The sequence below is a fragment of the Cnephaeus nilssonii genome (assembly GCF_951640355.1).
Source record: "Cnephaeus nilssonii genome assembly, chromosome: X".
Taxonomy (NCBI): domain Eukaryota; kingdom Metazoa; phylum Chordata; class Mammalia; order Chiroptera; family Vespertilionidae; genus Cnephaeus; species Cnephaeus nilssonii.
In genome coordinates, this window is record NC_137071.1 from 116,095,967 (window position 1) to 116,105,655 (window position 9,689).

Below are 9,689 nucleotides of genomic sequence, written 5' to 3' on the forward strand. Positions count from 1 at the left end.
TTCAAATTCTCTCCATCCTTAAATGCCCAGTTTTGTTTCGTTTTTAATATACTTGTATTGATTTTCAGAGAGGAAGGGAGAGGGAGAAAGGGATAGAAACATCAGTGATGAGAGTGACTGGGAATTGAGCCATGACCTCGTGGTTTATAGGTCAAAGCTCAACCACTGAGCCATACCGGCCAGGCTTAAATGCCCAGTTTAAATGGGAAAATCTCTATAAATCTTTCATGATGTCCCAATATGGAAATCTCTCTCATTTTTCAAGGTTTCTCCCTGGCAGATTTTGAATGCCTTGCAAATAATAATAATGTTTTATTAACATTTTCTAAACCACTATGCCTAGCACAAATGTTAGCATATAATAGAAATCAATGTTTATTAAATTAAAATGAGAGAATAAAGAATTATTTAGCCCTAACCGGTTTGGTTCAGTGGATAGAGCGTCAGCCTGCGGACTGAAAGGTCCCAGGCTCGATTCCGCTCAAGGGCCTGTGCCTTGGTTGCGGGCACATCCCCAGTAGGAGGTGTGCAGGAGGCAGCTGATCGATGTTTCTCTCTCATCGATGTTTCTAACTCTTCATAGATTCCTCTTCATTCCTCTCTGTAAAAAATCAATAAAATATATATTTTAAAAAAGAATTATTTAGATCAGCACTATGTATTAAACTTTTTGGAGATGATGAGTTTCTATAATTTGTGTTGTCCAGTTTGGTTAGCCACAAGTAGCTACTGAGCACTTGAAATGTGGCTAGCATGACTGAGGAACTGAATTTTTAATTTTAATTAATTAAAATGTAAATGTAAATAGCCACATGTGGCTAGTGGCTACGTATTGGACAGTGGCTATCTAGATAATTCAAGTTAAAACTGCTCTTCATTCTACAGTATTTACTGAGTGCCTTCTTTTTTATTTTATTTTTTATTGAATTTATTGGGGTGACATTGGTTAGTAAAAATGAAGTGCCTTTGCCCAGCCAGCGTGGTTCAGTGGTTGAGCATCGACCTATGAACCAGGAGGTCATGGTTTGATTCCAGGTCAGGACATATGCCCGGATTGTGGGCTTAATCCCCAGTGTGGGACATGCAGGAGGCAGCCAATCAATGATTCTCTCTCATCATTGACGTTTCTCTCTCTCTCTCCTTTTCCCTTCCTCTCTGAAATAAAAATATATATTTTTAAAAAACTGAGTGCCTTCTGTGTGCCAGACACAGAATAGGCTAGGGGCTGGTGATAGAAATATGAATAATTTATGGTCCTTGACCTCAAAGAGCTTGCAACCTATTAAGAGAAGATAGGATCAAACAAATCCAATCAAGTGTTATCAGTGCTATTATAGAAGATTGACCAAGTAGAATGTGGGTACAAAGGTGAATGTGGGCAGGAGTCAGAAAAGGGTTTATAAGGAAGGTAAGAGTTGAAATAACATAGTATTCATTAGGCAAACAAAAGATAAAAAGCTTTGCTCAGGGAGGAGTATGAACAAAGGCATGACAAGTCAGAACCCAGAGCCCCTCTCCTCCTGGAACTACAAGTAGTTCCTTTGGGTAACACCTAGGAAGTGGAGGGCAGAGAGCTCTGTCAAAAGGAGACTTGGAGATGTTTATGCTGGAGACATAGAGGGAGCCCAATCACAGAGGACCCCAATCGCAAAGGAAGGAGCTTGGTATCCTGTAGGCAATGGGAGCGACATGTTTGGTTTGACATTTTAGAAAGATGCCTTTGAATGATGGAGTGGAAAGGGATAGTCTGAGAGGTGATGGGGCTTGGACTAAACACTGGCAGTGAAAATGTAATCAGGGCTTAGAGTATATGTGCTGTGTAGCCTGAAATTAGATGATAATTTCCGTAAACATCTGTTTTGTCTTTATTTCATAATACACTTGATTTTCCTGCCTTTTTTCCTTTTGCATGTAGAGTCACAGCCTTCACTGAATGGCCAGATCTCCATGGAAGCAAAGTAAAAACTTGGTATGAATTTCTGAAAATTTTAAAGAAAAAACTACCTTCTGCCTTCTGCTTAAAAACCATTTGAGAAATATTAGCCAAAATAATTCATTCCTATCAGCAGCTAATTCTTTCATACCTTAATGCTGGCACTGGTCCTAGATATTCGTATTAAGTAGTTAAACATGTCACATGATTTGTTTGTGTAGACAGATAACATTTGCATTATTTTTTGAGTGCCAGCATTCAATAACAACAAAAAAGACTGATCAAGGCACAGGCAGACCTATCAACTCAGACTTATGGATTACTTTAAAGGTCCTATTGTGATGCATGATTTTTCAATATGTTCAGGAGACATTTATCATTTTAAGCACATACACATTTAATGATTACATTACTCTTTTGTTTGTTGCTGTTGCAGCAGTGTTACTGGGTACTAGTTTTTATAGAAATAGCAATAGTTTTTGGAAGCAGGAACATTGTTTTTAGCAGAATAACAGACAAACACATCCCCCCAAAATAAACATTTTAAAGTTATTTCCATACATTACTCAAAGTGATTTGGTTAAGATTAGCATTACCCACCAGGAGCACTTGAGATCTTGCTCCCCAGCATATGTCATCAGTTTGACTCAAATAACTCCTATGAATATTCTCAAAAATAAATAAAATTAGCATTGCCCAGAAACTTCAATAAGACTCTCTTTTATTGGCATGCATGCAAGCTTATAAAGCAAAGTAAGAGGGACACTAACATTATTGACAACAAAGACCACTCCCTAAATTTAAGTGCAGTATTCGTTTCTAGTAACTACTGACATTAAGTAAAATTGAAATACTTGAACCACTGTCAGCATCTGATCTCTATCATTGGTAGCACGAGAACTGTTATATGCTGATAGCACTTCTAATGTTAGACACTAGAAATTAATGCTAGAACTGCTTGTGGAAAGATTAAGAGGTGTGAAGAAAGGATGAAGAGGGATTTGCAAAGTGGAAGAGGGCTAGAGATAGGAACTTCTGAGAAAATGCATTTTATCCCCAAAATATAGACACTATTGGGACAATTGGAAAAATTTGAATAAGGTCTAGTAGATTACTAGTATATAATAATACTGAATTAATGTTAATTTTCTGGTTTTGATCATTATATTGTGGTTATTAAGAGGATATCTTCATTCTTAAGAGATACACACTAAAGTATCTAAGGGTAAAAGGGCATTATGTAAGCAACTTATACTCAACTGGTTCAGAAATAAAGGTAAATACATTCCTTATATACACATTATATATTTTGATGGTGTGCTAGAGCCTGTTGAGGTCACTAACTGCACAAGAGCTCATTGTGCAGTTAGTGACCTCATATTGGGAGCCATGGTGAGAGCATTTACATCATGAAAATTAGCAAATGCTATAGATCAGGGAGATCTGGAGAGCCAGTTCTTAAAAAACATTTTTGCCATGGATCAAATGAAAGATAGTGTCCAGATTCATGAAATTTTTTGTGTTGTTATAATTGATAGGTCATTCTATTTTGCTTTTAAACTGAGTTGATACATTAAAAAAAAATTAGTGTCACTGGGAAGGTGTGGCTTAGTTGGTTGAGCATTGACCTATGAACCAGGAGGTCACAATTTGATTCCCGGTCAGTATATATGCCCGGGTTGTGGGCTCAATCCCCAATGATGTGAGGCCAATCAATGATTCTCTCTCATCATTGATGTTTCTATCTTTCTCTCCCTCTTCCTTCCTCTCTGAAATCAATAAAAATATTTTTGACAAATAATTAAATAAATAAACAAACCTAGTGCTGTTAAATATTCAATAATAATAATATATTTTTATTTATTTATTTATTTATTTTTTAATATATTTTATTGATTTTTTACAGAGAGGAAGAGAGAGGGATAGAGAGTTAGAAACATCGATGAGAGAGAAACATCGATCAGCTGCCTCTTGCACACCCCCTACTAGGGATGTGCCCGCAACCAAGATACATGCCCTTGACCGGAATCGAACCTGGGACCCTTGAGTCCGCAGGCCGACGCTCTATCCACTGAGCCAAACCGGTTTCGGCAATAATATATTTTTATAATAATTTATTTTAATGTTATTCTCTAAACACCTGAAAATATCCTTCAAAATTACTTTCTCAAGAAAGTAGGTAAATATATACATTATCCTACTCTTGTTGTTAGTTATTGTACACTGTAAACTAAAAGCAATCACATATCTAGCAGTAAGAACCAGTTTAGTTTTGCCCTAACACTGCTTGTCTTCCAAGCATCTGAATCCTTCATGGGACTTTTTGAAGCCTCCCGTTCTCCATAAGATCTCTCTTGAATACCACATTCAACATTAGTTCCTTCCTTACAGTTCATAGAATTGTGTGAAAGATACATAGAAAAGCATCCAAATCAATCCCCTCATTTTTCATAAGAGAACCTGAAGAGTCAAGAGATGAACATCCCCACTATCACACAATGTCCAGTGAGAGCTATGAGCAGCACCCTAGTCCTCTCATCACCAAGCCCGGAGATATTTTCTACACCATTGGAGAACACACTTTCCAGACCATATTTAGACACTGGATCATAATCTTCTGCTTCCTGGCCAAATGTAGTATGCTTACTCATTTCAAGAGTAGGAACATCTATCTAGCACAGTAGATGCTCAATAAATAAAACTTGGTGCTCAATAAACACTTGATATTTCCTTTAATTTGGAATGCCTTTCACAAAGTCTTTTTTTCAAAGGTGCTTTTTGATTTATTTATGAAGCTATAAAACCTGATGAGTATTTTCTTAGAGTTGTAAATGAAGAGAGAGCTACCAACAATGAAAGTAGATGACTTGTTTCACAGAGGGTGGGACATCCAAATGTCTAGGTGCCAAATTATAAATTGAGATTAGCCTTGGAGTCTTTATTGAGGTTTTATTCCTTCAGATTTAAATATAATGTATCAAATACTTTGAGAATCAATTTGAAGTCACTTTATAGGGCAAAACATTATAAACATTTACATATTCTTAAAGGAGAAGTATACCAATTGGTAGCACAAGAAAATGCCAAAAAAAAAGAAAGGCCATCAGAAGTTGTTTGTCCCTATTTCTTTAAAAATAACACTTCCTACAATCTTCAGAATGAGAAAATGATAAAATTTGAATAAATTTTCAAAAAGACCACCAGATGAAACTTAATGAGATTAGTAATCTAAGATTCCAATCATCAGAGACTTTTTAAATGGGGTCTTTATTCCTTTACGAGTTGTTGAAACATTCTTAAGGTTTACAGCCTACCATTCAGCAAATTAAGACCAATAAAACACCCACTTGCTCTCACTGGTTTGGCTCAGTGGATAGAGCATCAGCCTGCGGACTGAAGGGTCCCAGGTTCAATTCCGGTCAAGGGCACATGCCCAGGCTGTGGGCTCGATCCCAGTAGGGGACATGCAGGAGGCAACCAATCAATGGTTCTTTCTCATCATTGATGTTTCTATCTCTCCCTCTCCCTTCCTCTCTGAAATCAATAAAAAAATATATATTTTTTAAAAAACAACACCCACTTGAACAATTCAGTCTTTTCCCAAGAAGAAATAACAAAACAGAGTTTAAAAAGCCATTCATTAGTTACAACTGTTGTGACATAGACCTTAAAAACCTTTGAAGTATAATAATGATCAATCAGATTTTTATACATAGTATAAAAATGATATCCTGTTGATTGGAGGTCAGGTTCTATCCTTCAATTTGCAGACAGCAGTAGGTGAAAATTAAGAGGTGATCACAATTAATAAGATCAGTATTTGCTGTCATAACACCATTACTTCAATCAAATTGTGATTTTGATGCTCAAGAGGATAGCTGCAAACATTCAGAAAGTCACAAACACTGTTGATTTTGAAGACATTGGAATAAATTGGAGACATGATTCCTTTGCTGTGAAAAAGAAATCAAGGCCACATTTTATTAAAAATTTTTTTCTGGAAATAGTTAATTAAAGAAGAACTAGAGAGGAATTCTCTTATATATGTGCACAAGGAGAGATGTATAAGGATGTTCATTACAACAATTTTTATAATAAAATAACTTAAATGTCCATCACAGAAGAGCAGATACATTACATTATATCCATATGATAGAATACTATGCAGCTCTGAGAACGAACTAATGCTACATGTATCAACATGAATAAATCTCAAAAATATTATGTAAAAAAGCAAGGTGTAGAATAATAGCTAACACATTATACTTAGTGTATTATGTTCTAAGTACTTCATATATCAACTCATTTAATCCTGAAAACAACCTTATGCGGTAAGTGTTATGATTTTCTGTTTTATAGTGAGGAAAATGAGGTACAGCAAGATTAACTAATTTTTCCAAGGTAACAATGCTAGTAACATATATAGCAGATATTCCAGACCACCTCTGGCTCCAATGTTTGCAAGCTTATTCACTATGCTATTGATACAAATTAATAACCTTAAAATATACAAAGCAATGTTCTATACAGTTTATGCATAGAAACATATATGGTAAAAAATATGAAAACATGCATAGATATGAAAAGCATCAAATCCATGATTGTGGCTACTTCTGAGAAAGGGAGGCAGGGGAAATGAATGGAGGCAGGAAACTTTAGCTGTATCCATAAAGTCTTATTTCTTTTATTTTAAAAACTAGAGGCCCATTGCACAAAGATTCGTGCAATAAACCTTCCTTCCCCTGGCTGCCGGCACCAGTTTTCCTCAGGCACCCGGAACCCAGGCCTTCACTCTGGCTGTTGCCTTCTGTCTTCGCTCCAGCTGGAGCCTTCGGTCTTCGCTCTGGCCCTGTAGCTCCCTCTGCCCTGACCTTCCCCCGCATAGCAGGCATCCCGTCCTGCCCAGCCGCTCTGCACCTGCATGTGTGCTGCCCAGAGGCCCAGAGCAGCTGGGGGGCGGGGCCACTTCCAGCTTTGGTGGGTTGATTTGCATACTCACTCCTGATTGGCTGGTGGGGCTTCACAAAGTGATGGTCAATTTGCATATTTCTCTTTTATTAGTGTAGATGGCAGTATGCCCTAGAAGGTTTGGCTCGGTGGATAGAGCATCAGCCACGGACTGAAGGGTCCCAGGTTTGATTCCAGTCAAGGGCACGTAACTTGGTTGCAGGTTCTCTGGCCCTGGTCAGGGTGTGTGCAGGAGGCAACCAATTGATGTGTCTGTCTCTCCCTCTTCTTTCCACTCTCTCTGGAAAAAAAAAAAGGAAAAATAACCTCAGGTGAGGATTAACAAAAAAATTAAAATAAAATAAAAATGGCAATATTTCATCTTGGATGGATCTTGAGAATATCATGTAAAAGCAAAATAAGTCAGAAAAGGTCAAGAAGCATATGATTTCAGTCATATGTGGGATATAAAGATGAAAGCAATAAATGAACAAATAAGACAAACAAACAAAAACTCATAGACACAGACAACAGTATGTTGATTACCAGAGGAAAATGGGGAATGTGGGGGAGGTACTAAAGGGTAAAGGGGGTCAAATACATGGTGATGAAAGGAGATTTGACTTTGGGTAATAAACACACAATGCAAGACGTAGATGATGTATTATAGAATTGCACACTTGAAACATAATTTTATTAACCAATGTCACCCCAATAAATTTAATTTAAAAAATTTAATATATCTTTAGTAACTATGGGAAACATAAGATTTGACAATGCTGGGTGGTGGGTACATGGGAGTTTATTATATTATTCTCTATATTCTTCTGTGTATGTAAAACATTTCATAATTTAAAAAAATGGAACAGACTGACAAATCTCAGAGGGAAGTGGGGGAGGAAAATAAATAACCAAAGAACTTATATGCATATATGCATTGCCCATGAATACAAACAATAGGGTGGCGAGGCCTGGGGTAGGGCAGGACTGGGTGGTGGGATGGGATGGTGGGAGACAAGGGGTACAAAAGGGAGGACATTTGTAATGCTCTCAACAATAAATAATTTTTTAAAGAAATGAAAAGATATAGTATAAAAAGTATTTGTCTTGGATCTCAAATGTAATAATTCTGATTATAATTTTAAAGATGTATACAAATAATGCAAAATAAAGATTCTGTGAAATTAGGAAACCCTTTTTCATTTCAGTTGAAATGTACTTGGATATTTATTAAAAGTTTAGCGATACAACCTAAAAAATTAGGTTCTACAGATAAAAATAATGAAGTCTGCACAATAAAATATTATTAGCATAAAAAAGAGTTAATTGATTGCTTCAATATATAAAAATATATATTTTTACACACACACACACACACACATTTATATATATATATATATATATATATATATATATATATATATATATATATATTCATATAAGCACTGCATACATGGTATTTTGAAAAACCAGGTCCAAATTCAAATCAGAACCCAAAATAACCATTTTGGAATTCCTTAAATGCAATACTGTTGTTTTATAATTTAAATTGCATTGTTTAAAGAAATTTTAACTTAATCAAGATAAAGGCAGAATTCTGAAAACAGCTTCCAGAGAAGTGTCTTGATAAACAATCAGGCTTTAAAATATGCATAATTCTATTTGAATAATAGACCATTTTATTTATGTAACAACTAATACATTTTTAATTTAAAGGTCAAACCATTGATTTGGAGTGAGGCAGAGAAGAAGGGAATTGCTTCTATATTCATGTTTACAGACATTCAAATAGTTACACAAGACCTCCCAAGACCTAAGATACAGTAGTTTTTTCTTAACTTGATGGTAAGGGGGTTTCTGTGTCTGTTGACAACAGAGAGAAGCACCTTTATTCCTATTTTCTCCTTTTAAGTACAACAGAAAAGCACCCAAGTAGATTTTATGTCAATATATCTTTCCCTAGAAATAGTCAGGAAAGATGAGGATTTTATAAATATTCATGTAGCTTTCCCCCTTTTAATTTTTTTCTGCCTTCCTCTTACTTACATATTTCAAAGCACATTTTTCCTGTCCAGAAGAATTATCCACATCCTTTAACCAGGGAGTGAAAGGAATTTTCCACTGCAAATGTTTCTGTCTAGCTACTGTGTCCATAAATTATGTTTCTGAAGCATTAATTCTCAATGATTTCCAAAGCAGTATTCACTCCACACTCTGGGGGTCAGACAACTTTTGGCACATCTGCAAATCTTGAAAGTAACATTGAGTTAATTACCATGTTTATGAGACATTTGTTGCCTCCTCTCTCTTTCTCTATGTGTGTGAGCTCACCCCTTTGGTGTGGAAGATCTGAGAAAAGAAGGTGAGAAGTAAAAAGCAAGAATTATAATACATTTAATTTCTATATCCTAACAAGGAGCTCCAAATAGTTTGATTTTTATAATGCTGCATTTGTCTTTGCAACTTCCCTGCCAACTGTGCATGTGGGAACTAAGGGGAAGGACTTCCACAATCATTTAGCCTTTCAGTTTCATTATCTGTTAACTGGGAATCATATGAGCGTTTATTCCAACAATGCTGGCACTATGAGAGAGCAGTCGGTCACCCTGAAAATTCTACTTTGACCTCCTCCTCCCCCCGCCCCCTGCCCCCTCACCCCCTACCCCCCACCCTCAACCCGGTTGCCAGTTGGCGGATTATATACACTCGAGGGAGAAGATAGCTAAGTGCAGCTGTGAACTGCAAGTGTAACATGGAAAGGGAAGGGGAGGATCTACCGTTCAGCCTTCAGGGGCTCAAAGTCTGATAA